This window comes from Pimephales promelas (genome assembly GCF_988280905.1).
Source record: "Pimephales promelas chromosome 3 unlocalized genomic scaffold, fPimPro1.hap1.1 SUPER_3_unloc_1, whole genome shotgun sequence".
NCBI lineage: Eukaryota > Metazoa > Chordata > Actinopteri > Cypriniformes > Leuciscidae > Pimephales > Pimephales promelas.
In genome coordinates, this window is record NW_028297295.1 from 505,001 (window position 1) to 512,500 (window position 7,500).

At 46.9% G+C, this 7,500-nt stretch overlaps 35 non-coding genes across 35 annotated transcripts in view; all 35 read right to left on the bottom strand.

The window, feature by feature from the left end:
- LOC148964146 (5S ribosomal RNA) overlaps positions 1-61 on the bottom strand; it is a 119-nt gene extending 58 nt beyond the window's left edge. The window contains exon 1 of the ribosomal RNA XR_016152394.1: positions 1-61. This exon is cut by the window's left edge and continues 58 nt beyond it. This is a non-coding gene — a ribosomal RNA (5S ribosomal RNA).
- A 92-nt stretch (positions 62-153) lies between these two features.
- Positions 154-272, bottom strand: LOC148964147 (5S ribosomal RNA). The gene has a single exon (XR_016152395.1). It is a non-coding gene; the product is annotated as a 5S ribosomal RNA (ribosomal RNA).
- Positions 273-364: 92 nt separating this feature from the next.
- On the bottom strand, positions 365-483 carry LOC148964148 (5S ribosomal RNA). Its single transcript, XR_016152396.1, has one exon. It is a non-coding gene; the product is annotated as a 5S ribosomal RNA (ribosomal RNA).
- A 92-nt stretch (positions 484-575) lies between these two features.
- Positions 576-694, bottom strand: LOC148964149 (5S ribosomal RNA). The gene has a single exon (XR_016152397.1). It is a non-coding gene; the product is annotated as a 5S ribosomal RNA (ribosomal RNA).
- Positions 695-786: 92 nt separating this feature from the next.
- LOC148964150 (5S ribosomal RNA) lies at positions 787-905 on the bottom strand. Its single transcript, XR_016153269.1, has one exon. It is a non-coding gene; the product is annotated as a 5S ribosomal RNA (ribosomal RNA).
- Positions 906-997: 92 nt separating this feature from the next.
- Positions 998-1,116, bottom strand: LOC148964151 (5S ribosomal RNA). Its single transcript, XR_016152399.1, has one exon. It is a non-coding gene; the product is annotated as a 5S ribosomal RNA (ribosomal RNA).
- A 92-nt stretch (positions 1,117-1,208) lies between these two features.
- LOC148964152 (5S ribosomal RNA) lies at positions 1,209-1,327 on the bottom strand. Its single transcript, XR_016152400.1, has one exon. It is a non-coding gene; the product is annotated as a 5S ribosomal RNA (ribosomal RNA).
- A 92-nt stretch (positions 1,328-1,419) lies between these two features.
- Positions 1,420-1,538, bottom strand: LOC148964153 (5S ribosomal RNA). The gene has a single exon (XR_016152401.1). It is a non-coding gene; the product is annotated as a 5S ribosomal RNA (ribosomal RNA).
- Positions 1,539-1,630: 92 nt separating this feature from the next.
- LOC148964154 (5S ribosomal RNA) lies at positions 1,631-1,749 on the bottom strand. Its single transcript, XR_016152402.1, has one exon. It is a non-coding gene; the product is annotated as a 5S ribosomal RNA (ribosomal RNA).
- A 92-nt stretch (positions 1,750-1,841) lies between these two features.
- On the bottom strand, positions 1,842-1,960 carry LOC148964155 (5S ribosomal RNA). The gene has a single exon (XR_016152403.1). It is a non-coding gene; the product is annotated as a 5S ribosomal RNA (ribosomal RNA).
- A 92-nt stretch (positions 1,961-2,052) lies between these two features.
- Positions 2,053-2,171, bottom strand: LOC148964156 (5S ribosomal RNA). Its single transcript, XR_016152404.1, has one exon. It is a non-coding gene; the product is annotated as a 5S ribosomal RNA (ribosomal RNA).
- A 92-nt stretch (positions 2,172-2,263) lies between these two features.
- LOC148964157 (5S ribosomal RNA) lies at positions 2,264-2,382 on the bottom strand. Its single transcript, XR_016153270.1, has one exon. It is a non-coding gene; the product is annotated as a 5S ribosomal RNA (ribosomal RNA).
- Positions 2,383-2,474: 92 nt separating this feature from the next.
- Positions 2,475-2,593, bottom strand: LOC148964158 (5S ribosomal RNA). The gene has a single exon (XR_016152405.1). It is a non-coding gene; the product is annotated as a 5S ribosomal RNA (ribosomal RNA).
- Positions 2,594-2,685: 92 nt separating this feature from the next.
- Positions 2,686-2,804, bottom strand: LOC148964159 (5S ribosomal RNA). The gene has a single exon (XR_016152406.1). It is a non-coding gene; the product is annotated as a 5S ribosomal RNA (ribosomal RNA).
- Positions 2,805-2,896: 92 nt separating this feature from the next.
- On the bottom strand, positions 2,897-3,015 carry LOC148964160 (5S ribosomal RNA). Its single transcript, XR_016152407.1, has one exon. It is a non-coding gene; the product is annotated as a 5S ribosomal RNA (ribosomal RNA).
- A 92-nt stretch (positions 3,016-3,107) lies between these two features.
- Positions 3,108-3,226, bottom strand: LOC148964161 (5S ribosomal RNA). The gene has a single exon (XR_016152408.1). It is a non-coding gene; the product is annotated as a 5S ribosomal RNA (ribosomal RNA).
- A 92-nt stretch (positions 3,227-3,318) lies between these two features.
- On the bottom strand, positions 3,319-3,437 carry LOC148964162 (5S ribosomal RNA). Its single transcript, XR_016152410.1, has one exon. It is a non-coding gene; the product is annotated as a 5S ribosomal RNA (ribosomal RNA).
- A 173-nt stretch (positions 3,438-3,610) lies between these two features.
- On the bottom strand, positions 3,611-3,729 carry LOC148964163 (5S ribosomal RNA). Its single transcript, XR_016152411.1, has one exon. It is a non-coding gene; the product is annotated as a 5S ribosomal RNA (ribosomal RNA).
- Positions 3,730-3,821: 92 nt separating this feature from the next.
- Positions 3,822-3,940, bottom strand: LOC148964164 (5S ribosomal RNA). Its single transcript, XR_016152412.1, has one exon. It is a non-coding gene; the product is annotated as a 5S ribosomal RNA (ribosomal RNA).
- A 92-nt stretch (positions 3,941-4,032) lies between these two features.
- On the bottom strand, positions 4,033-4,151 carry LOC148964165 (5S ribosomal RNA). Its single transcript, XR_016152413.1, has one exon. It is a non-coding gene; the product is annotated as a 5S ribosomal RNA (ribosomal RNA).
- A 92-nt stretch (positions 4,152-4,243) lies between these two features.
- Positions 4,244-4,362, bottom strand: LOC148964166 (5S ribosomal RNA). Its single transcript, XR_016152414.1, has one exon. It is a non-coding gene; the product is annotated as a 5S ribosomal RNA (ribosomal RNA).
- Positions 4,363-4,532: 170 nt separating this feature from the next.
- On the bottom strand, positions 4,533-4,651 carry LOC148964167 (5S ribosomal RNA). Its single transcript, XR_016152416.1, has one exon. It is a non-coding gene; the product is annotated as a 5S ribosomal RNA (ribosomal RNA).
- A 92-nt stretch (positions 4,652-4,743) lies between these two features.
- On the bottom strand, positions 4,744-4,862 carry LOC148964168 (5S ribosomal RNA). Its single transcript, XR_016152417.1, has one exon. It is a non-coding gene; the product is annotated as a 5S ribosomal RNA (ribosomal RNA).
- A 92-nt stretch (positions 4,863-4,954) lies between these two features.
- LOC148964169 (5S ribosomal RNA) lies at positions 4,955-5,073 on the bottom strand. Its single transcript, XR_016152418.1, has one exon. It is a non-coding gene; the product is annotated as a 5S ribosomal RNA (ribosomal RNA).
- Positions 5,074-5,246: 173 nt separating this feature from the next.
- Positions 5,247-5,365, bottom strand: LOC148964170 (5S ribosomal RNA). Its single transcript, XR_016152419.1, has one exon. It is a non-coding gene; the product is annotated as a 5S ribosomal RNA (ribosomal RNA).
- A 92-nt stretch (positions 5,366-5,457) lies between these two features.
- Positions 5,458-5,576, bottom strand: LOC148964171 (5S ribosomal RNA). The gene has a single exon (XR_016153271.1). It is a non-coding gene; the product is annotated as a 5S ribosomal RNA (ribosomal RNA).
- A 92-nt stretch (positions 5,577-5,668) lies between these two features.
- Positions 5,669-5,787, bottom strand: LOC148964172 (5S ribosomal RNA). Its single transcript, XR_016152420.1, has one exon. It is a non-coding gene; the product is annotated as a 5S ribosomal RNA (ribosomal RNA).
- Positions 5,788-5,879: 92 nt separating this feature from the next.
- Positions 5,880-5,998, bottom strand: LOC148964173 (5S ribosomal RNA). Its single transcript, XR_016152422.1, has one exon. It is a non-coding gene; the product is annotated as a 5S ribosomal RNA (ribosomal RNA).
- Positions 5,999-6,090: 92 nt separating this feature from the next.
- On the bottom strand, positions 6,091-6,209 carry LOC148964174 (5S ribosomal RNA). Its single transcript, XR_016152423.1, has one exon. It is a non-coding gene; the product is annotated as a 5S ribosomal RNA (ribosomal RNA).
- Positions 6,210-6,301: 92 nt separating this feature from the next.
- Positions 6,302-6,420, bottom strand: LOC148964175 (5S ribosomal RNA). The gene has a single exon (XR_016152424.1). It is a non-coding gene; the product is annotated as a 5S ribosomal RNA (ribosomal RNA).
- A 92-nt stretch (positions 6,421-6,512) lies between these two features.
- On the bottom strand, positions 6,513-6,631 carry LOC148964176 (5S ribosomal RNA). Its single transcript, XR_016152425.1, has one exon. It is a non-coding gene; the product is annotated as a 5S ribosomal RNA (ribosomal RNA).
- Positions 6,632-6,803: 172 nt separating this feature from the next.
- Positions 6,804-6,922, bottom strand: LOC148964177 (5S ribosomal RNA). The gene has a single exon (XR_016152426.1). It is a non-coding gene; the product is annotated as a 5S ribosomal RNA (ribosomal RNA).
- A 92-nt stretch (positions 6,923-7,014) lies between these two features.
- On the bottom strand, positions 7,015-7,133 carry LOC148964178 (5S ribosomal RNA). Its single transcript, XR_016152427.1, has one exon. It is a non-coding gene; the product is annotated as a 5S ribosomal RNA (ribosomal RNA).
- Positions 7,134-7,225: 92 nt separating this feature from the next.
- On the bottom strand, positions 7,226-7,344 carry LOC148964179 (5S ribosomal RNA). Its single transcript, XR_016152428.1, has one exon. It is a non-coding gene; the product is annotated as a 5S ribosomal RNA (ribosomal RNA).
- Positions 7,345-7,436: 92 nt separating this feature from the next.
- LOC148964180 (5S ribosomal RNA) overlaps positions 7,437-7,500 on the bottom strand; it is a 119-nt gene continuing 55 nt past the window's right edge. The window contains exon 1 of the ribosomal RNA XR_016152429.1: positions 7,437-7,500. This exon is cut by the window's right edge and continues 55 nt beyond it. This is a non-coding gene — a ribosomal RNA (5S ribosomal RNA).

Genomic DNA, 7,500 nt, shown 5'->3' on the forward strand with positions numbered 1-7,500 from the left:
CCCTGCTTAGCTTCCGAGATCAGACGAGTTCGGGCGTTCTCAAGGTGGTATGGCCGTAAGCAAAATCTGCTGCCAAAATTGGGCTATTTGAATGGTTAGAACATTAGGGTAGTAAACCATATAAAGCTTACTAGGTCTCCCATCCAACAATAAAGCTTACAGCACCTGGTATTCCCAGGCGGTCTCCCATCCAAGTACTAACCAGGCCCGACCCTGCTTAGCTTCCGAGATCAGACGAGTTCGGGCGTTCTCAAGGTGGTATGGCCGTAAGCAAAATCTGCTGCCAAAATTGGGCTATTTGAATGGTTAGAACATTAGGGTAGTAAACCATATAAAGCTTACTAGGTCTCCCATCCAACAATAAAGCTTACAGCACCTGGTATTCCCAGGCGGTCTCCCATCCAAGTACTAACCAGGCCCGACCCTGCTTAGCTTCCGAGATCAGACGAGTTCGGGCGTTCTCAAGGTGGTATGGCCGTAAGCAAAATCTGCTGCCAAAATTGGGCTTTTTGAATGGTTAGAACATTAGGGTAGTAAACCATATAAAGCTTACTAGGTCTCCCATCCAACAATAAAGCTTACAGCACCTGGTATTCCCAGGCGGTCTCCCATCCAAGTACTAACCAGGCCCGACCCTGCTTAGCTTCCGAGATCAGACGAGTTCGGGCGTTCTCAAGGTGGTATGGCCGTAAGCAAAATCTGCTGCCAAAATTGGGCTATTTGAATGGTTAGAACATTAGGGTAGTAAACCATATAAAGCTTACTAGGTGTCCCATCCAACAATAAAGCTTACAGCACCTGGTATTCCCAGGCGGTCTCCCATCCAAGTACTAACCAGGCCCGACCCTGCTTTGCTTCCGAGATCAGACGAGTTCGGGCGTTCTCAAGGTGGTATGGCCGTAAGCAAAATCTGCTGCCAAAATTGGGCTATTTGAATGGTTAGAACATTAGGGTAGTAAACCATATAAAGCTTACTAGGTCTCCCATCCAACAATAAAGCTTACAGCACCTGGTATTCCCAGGCGGTCTCCCATCCAAGTACTAACCAGGCCCGACCCTGCTTAGCTTCCGAGATCAGACGAGTTCGGGCGTTCTCAAGGTGGTATGGCCGTAAGCGAAATCTGCTGCCAAAATTGGGCTATTTGAATGGTTAGAACATTAGGGTAGTAAACCATATAAAGCTTACTAGGTCTCCCATCCAACAATAAAGCTTACAGCACCTGGTATTCCCAGGCGGTCTCCCATCCAAGTACTAACCAGGCCCGACCCTGCTTAGCTTCCGAGATCAGACGAGTTCGGGCGTTCTCAAGGTGGTATGGCCGTAAGCGAAATCTGCTGCCAAAATTGGGCTTTTTGAATGGTTAGAACATTAGGGTAGTAAACCATATAAAGCTTACTAGGTCTCCCATCCAACAATAAAGCTTACAGCACCTGGTATTCCCAGGCGGTCTCCCATCCAAGTACTAACCAGGCCCGACCCTGCTTAGCTTCCGAGATCAGACGAGTTCGGGCGTTCTCAAGGTGGTATGGCCGTAAGCAAAATCTGCTGCCAAAATTGGGCTTTTTGAATGGTTAGAACATTAGGGTAGTAAACCATATAAAGCTTACTAGGTCTCCCATCCAACAATAAAGCTTACAGCACCTGGTATTCCCAGGCGGTCTCCCATCCAAGTACTAACCAGGCCCGACCCTGCTTAGCTTCCGAGATCAGACGAGTTCGGGCGTTCTCAAGGTGGTATGGCCGTAAGCAAAATCTGCTGCCAAAATTGGGCTATTTGAATGGTTAGAACATTAGGGTAGTAAACCATATAAAGCTTACTAGGTCTCCCATCCAACAATAAAGCTTACAGCACCTGGTATTCCCAGGCGGTCTCCCATCCAAGTACTAACCAGGCCCGACCCTGCTTAGCTTCCGAGATCAGACGAGTTCGGGCGTTCTCAAGGTGGTATGGCCGTAAGCAAAATCTGCTGCCAAAATTGGGCTTTTTGAATGGTTAGAACATTAGGGTAGTAAACCATATAAAGCTTACTAGGTCTCCCATCCAACAATAAAGCTTACAGCACCTGGTATTCCCAGGCGGTCTCCCATCCAAGTACTAACCAGGCCCGACCCTGCTTAGCTTCCGAGATCAGACGAGTTCGGGCGTTCTCAAGGTGGTATGGCCGTAAGCAAAATCTGCTGCCAAAATTGGGCTATTTGAATGGTTAGAACATTAGGGTAGTAAACCATATAAAGCTTACTAGGTGTCCCATCCAACAATAAAGCTTACAGCACCTGGTATTCCCAGGCGGTCTCCCATCCAAGTACTAACCAGGCCCGACCCTGCTTTGCTTCCGAGATCAGACGAGTTCGGGCGTTCTCAAGGTGGTATGGCCGTAAGCAAAATCTGCTGCCAAAATTGGGCTATTTGAATGGTTAGAACATTAGGGTAGTAAACCATATAAAGCTTACTAGGTCTCCCATCCAACAATAAAGCTTACAGCACCTGGTATTCCCAGGCGGTCTCCCATCCAAGTACTAACCAGGCCCGACCCTGCTTAGCTTCCGAGATCAGACGAGTTCGGGCGTTCTCAAGGTGGTATGGCCGTAAGCGAAATCTGCTGCCAAAATTGGGCTATTTGAATGGTTAGAACATTAGGGTAGTAAACCATATAAAGCTTACTAGGTCTCCCATCCAACAATAAAGCTTACAGCACCTGGTATTCCCAGGCGGTCTCCCATCCAAGTACTAACCAGGCCCGACCCTGCTTAGCTTCCGAGATCAGACGAGTTCGGGCGTTCTCAAGGTGGTATGGCCGTAAGCGAAATCTGCTGCCAAAATTGGGCTTTTTGAATGGTTAGAACATTAGGGTAGTAAACCATATAAAGCTTACTAGGTCTCCCATCCAACAATAAAGCTTACAGCACCTGGTATTCCCAGGCGGTCTCCCATCCAAGTACTAACCAGGCCCGACCCTGCTTAGCTTCCGAGATCAGACGAGTTCGGGCGTTCTCAAGGTGGTATGGCCGTAAGCAAAATCTGCTGCCAAAATTGGGCTTTTTGAATGGTTAGAACATTAGGGTAGTAAACCATATAAAGCTTACTAGGTCTCCCATCCAACAATAAAGCTTACAGCACCTGGTATTCCCAGGCGGTCTCCCATCCAAGTACTAACCAGGCCCGACCCTGCTTAGCTTCCGAGATCAGACGAGTTCGGGCGTTCTCAAGGTGGTATGGCCGTAAGCAAAATCTGCTGCCAAAATTGGGCTATTTGAATGGTTAGAACATTAGGGTAGTAAACCATATAAAGCTTACTAGGTCTCCCATCCAACAATAAAGCTTACAGCACCTGGTATTCCCAGGCGGTCTCCCATCCAAGTACTAACCAGGCCCGACCCTGCTTAGCTTCCGAGATCAGACGAGTTCGGGCGTTCTCAAGGTGGTATGGCCGTAAGCGAAATCTGCTGCCAAAATTGGGCTATTTGAAGAAAAAAAAAAGAGACTCTTTCAGGCTTTCTGAAGAAACTCAGAGACGATTTCAGGCATTTTGAGGGGGAAAAAAGACAATTTAGGATTTTTGAACCATTTCATTGACTCATTTTTTTTTTTTTTTTTTTTTTAAACAATAAAGCTTACAGCACCTGGTATTCCCAGGCGGTCTCCCATCCAAGTACTAACCAGGCCCGACCCTGCTTAGCTTCCGAGATCAGACGAGTTCGGGCGTTCTCAAGGTGGTATGGCCGTAAGCAAAATCTGCTGCCAAAATTGGGCTTTTTGAATGGTTAGAACATTAGGGTAGTAAACCATATAAAGCTTACTAGGTCTCCCATCCAACAATAAAGCTTACAGCACCTGGTATTCCCAGGCGGTCTCCCATCCAAGTACTAACCAGGCCCGACCCTGCTTAGCTTCCGAGATCAGACGAGTTCGGGCGTTCTCAAGGTGGTATGGCCGTAAGCAAAATCTGCTGCCAAAATTGGGCTTTTTGAATGGTTAGAACATTAGGGTAGTAAACCATATAAAGCTTACTAGGTCTCCCATCCAACAATAAAGCTTACAGCACCTGGTATTCCCAGGCGGTCTCCCATCCAAGTACTAACCAGGCCCGACCCTGCTTAGCTTCCGAGATCAGACGAGTTCGGGCGTTCTCAAGGTGGTATGGCCGTAAGCAAAATCTGCTGCCAAAATTGGGCTATTTGAATGGTTAGAACATTAGGGTAGTAAACCATATAAAGCTTACTAGGTCTCCCATCCAACAATAAAGCTTACAGCACCTGGTATTCCCAGGCGGTCTCCCATCCAAGTACTAACCAGGCCCGACCCTGCTTAGCTTCCGAGATCAGACGAGTTCGGGCGTTCTCAAGGTGGTATGGCCGTAAGCGAAATCTGCTGCCAAAATTGGGCTATTTGAAGAAAAAAAAAGAGACTCTTTCAGGCTTTCTGAAGAAACTCAGAGACGATTTCAGGCATTTTGAGGGGGAAAAAAGACAATTTAGGATTTTTGAACTATTTCATTGACTCTTTTTTTTTTTTTTTTTTTTTAAACAATAAAGCTTACAGCACCTGGTATTCCCAGGCGGTCTCCCATCCAAGTACTAACCAGGCCCGACCCTGCTTAGCTTCCGAGATCAGACGAGTTCGGGCGTTCTCAAGGTGGTATGGCCGTAAGCAAAATCTGCTGCCAAAATTGGGCTATTTGAATGGTTAGAACATTAGGGTAGTAAACCATATAAAGCTTACTAGGTCTCCCATCCAACAATAAAGCTTACAGCACCTGGTATTCCCAGGCGGTCTCCCATCCAAGTACTAACCAGGCCCGACCCTGCTTAGCTTCCGAGATCAGACGAGTTCGGGCGTTCTCAAGGTGGTATGGCCGTAAGCAAAATCTGCTGCCAAAATTGGGCTATTTGAATGGTTAGAACATTAGGGTAGTAAACCATATAAAGCTTACTAGGTCTCCCATCCAACAATAAAGCTTACAGCACCTGGTATTCCCAGGCGGTCTCCCATCCAAGTACTAACCAGGCCCGACCCTGCTTAGCTTCCGAGATCAGACGAGTTCGGGCGTTCTCAAGGTGGTATGGCCGTAAGCGAAATCTGCTGCCAAAATTGGGCTATTTGAAGAAAAAAAAAAGAGACTCTTTCAGGCTTTCTGAAGAAACTCAGAGACGATTTCAGGCATTTTGAGGGGGAAAAAAGACAATTTAGGATTTTTGAACCATTTCATTGACTCTTTTTTTTTTTTTTTTTTTTTTTAAACAATAAAGCTTACAGCACCTGGTATTCCCAGGCGGTCTCCCATCCAAGTACTAACCAGGCCCGACCCTGCTTAGCTTCCGAGATCAGACGAGTTCGGGCGTTCTCAAGGTGGTATGGCCGTAAGCAAAATCTGCTGCCAAAATTGGGCTTTTTGAATGGTTAGAACATTAGGGTAGTAAACCATATAAAGCTTACTAGGTGTCCCATCCAACAATAAAGCTTACAGCACCTGGTATTCCCAGGCGGTCTCCCATCCAAGTACTAACCAGGCCCGACCCTGCTTTGCTTCCGAGATCAGACGAGTTCGGGCGTTCTCAAGGTGGTATGGCCGTAAGCAAAATCTGCTGCCAAAATTGGGCTATTTGAATGGTTAGAACATTAGGGTAGTAAACCATATAAAGCTTACTAGGTCTCCCATCCAACAATAAAGCTTACAGCACCTGGTATTCCCAGGCGGTCTCCCATCCAAGTACTAACCAGGCCCGACCCTGCTTAGCTTCCGAGATCAGACGAGTTCGGGCGTTCTCAAGGTGGTATGGCCGTAAGCGAAATCTGCTGCCAAAATTGGGCTATTTGAATGGTTAGAACATTAGGGTAGTAAACCATATAAAGCTTACTAGGTCTCCCATCCAACAATAAAGCTTACAGCACCTGGTATTCCCAGGCGGTCTCCCATCCAAGTACTAACCAGGCCCGACCCTGCTTAGCTTCCGAGATCAGACGAGTTCGGGCGTTCTCAAGGTGGTATGGCCGTAAGCGAAATCTGCTGCCAAAATTGGGCTTTTTGAATGGTTAGAACATTAGGGTAGTAAACCATATAAAGCTTACTAGGTCTCCCATCCAACAATAAAGCTTACAGCACCTGGTATTCCCAGGCGGTCTCCCATCCAAGTACTAACCAGGCCCGACCCTGCTTAGCTTCCGAGATCAGACGAGTTCGGGCGTTCTCAAGGTGGTATGGCCGTAAGCAAAATCTGCTGCCAAAATTGGGCTTTTTGAATGGTTAGAACATTAGGGTAGTAAACCATATAAAGCTTACTAGGTCTCCCATCCAACAATAAAGCTTACAGCACCTGGTATTCCCAGGCGGTCTCCCATCCAAGTACTAACCAGGCCCGACCCTGCTTAGCTTCCGAGATCAGACGAGTTCGGGCGTTCTCAAGGTGGTATGGCCGTAAGCAAAATCTGCTGCCAAAATTGGGCTATTTGAATGGTTAGAACATTAGGGTAGTAAACCATATAAAGCTTACTAGGTCTCCCATCCAACAATAAAGCTTACAGCACCTGGTATTCCCAGGCGGTCTCCCATCCAAGTACTAACCAGGCCCGACCCTGCTTAGCTTCCGAGATCAGACGAGTTCGGGCGTTCTCAAGGTGGTATGGCCGTAAGCGAAATCTGCTGCCAAAATTGGGCTATTTGAAGAAAAAAAAAAGAGACTCTTTCAGGCTTTCTGAAGAAACTCAGAGACGATTTCAGGCATTTTGAGGGGGAAAAAAGACAATTTAGGATTTTTGAACCATTTCATTGACTCTTATTTTTTTTTTTTTTTTTTTAAACAATAAAGCTTACAGCACCTGGTATTCCCAGGCGGTCTCCCATCCAAGTACTAACCAGGCCCGACCCTGCTTAGCTTCCGAGATCAGACGAGTTCGGGCGTTCTCAAGGTGGTATGGCCGTAAGCAAAATCTGCTGCCAAAATTGGGCTTTTTGAATGGTTAGAACATTAGGGTAGTAAACCATATAAAGCTTACTAGGTCTCCCATCCAACAATAAAGCTTACAGCACCTGGTATTCCCAGGCGGTCTCCCATCCAAGTACTAACCAGGCCCGACCCTGCTTAGCTTCCGAGATCAGACGAGTTCGGGCGTTCTCAAGGTGGTATGGCCGTAAGCAAAATCTGCTGCCAAAATTGGGCTATTTGAATGGTTAGAACATTAGGGTAGTAAACCATATAAAGCTTACTAGGTCTCCCATCCAACAATAAAGCTTACAGCACCTGGTATTCCCAGGCGGTCTCCCATCCAAGTACTAACCAGGCCCGACCCTGCTTAGCTTCCGAGATCAGACGAGTTCGGGCGTTCTCAAGGTGGTATGGCCGTAAGCAAAATCTGCTGCCAAAATTGGGCTTTTTGAATGGTTAGAACATTAGGGTAGTAAACCATATAAAGCTTACTAGGTCTCCCATCCAACAATAAAGCTTACAGCACCTGGTATTCCCAGGCGGTCTCCCATCCAAGTACTAACCAGGCCCGACCCTGC